Consider the following 838-nt stretch of genomic DNA (forward strand, 5'->3'; position numbering starts at 1 on the left):
TTCAACACACTATAGCGGGGTATGTTGTCACAATGGGAAACTGCCGTTAAACAACCTGTTATTGACTTTTCAGATAAAGTAGCTGAAATTATAAACAGAAAGTCAAGTCACATTTAATAAGAATGCTTGATACAGATTGGTTCATAGCAGCTTCACAATAATAATCAGGAAAAAAACAGCATTAATGTTGTAAATTCCATCAATTATTAAACATATTCAATTTTAGCTCAGTTGTTGTTATGCAGCTCAATTTTGTTCGATGTTGATTCAGTTTAGTTCAATAACAACTCAGTTTAGTTAAAATTGTGTTCTCATCTGATATTGTCAATGCAGTTAAATTGCTAATGTTACTTAATATTAATTCTCTTTTAAACTCCAACAGATGAAGATGAAGATGAAGGGTATTATATCATGTCATTACTAAATGTGCAATATATATACACAAATATGATATTGAAATTTTAATTTGGAAGACAGAATTCAAGCGATATTCATTAATGACAGATTAAAAACCATTGTACAAATTGTATACCCATTTTTTTTTTTTAGGTTTTAAACTGAACAAATCATAAATTAAATGAAATTTAAAAAAAAAAAATTTTTTACAAGAAAATACTATTTCAGTCATTCAACTTCAAAATGTCACATTAAATTCAATGAGTTACTTGCCATTTCTTTGTAATTATTCTGAGTGATTTTCTTAAAATTTCTGTGTATTTTCAGTATATAGAATGTATTAATATTTCTAATTAGCTTTTATTTTTTTCCTTACTGTTTTCATTTTAACTTAGTTTAAGTTTTAATCATTTTTGCTGTTGTCATTTTTATTGTTATGTCT

The sequence above is a fragment of the Sinocyclocheilus grahami genome, unplaced genomic scaffold (assembly GCF_001515645.1).
Source record: "Sinocyclocheilus grahami isolate Dianchi unplaced genomic scaffold, SAMN03320097.WGS_v1.1 scaffold1158.1, whole genome shotgun sequence".
Lineage (NCBI taxonomy): Eukaryota > Metazoa > Chordata > Actinopteri > Cypriniformes > Cyprinidae > Sinocyclocheilus > Sinocyclocheilus grahami.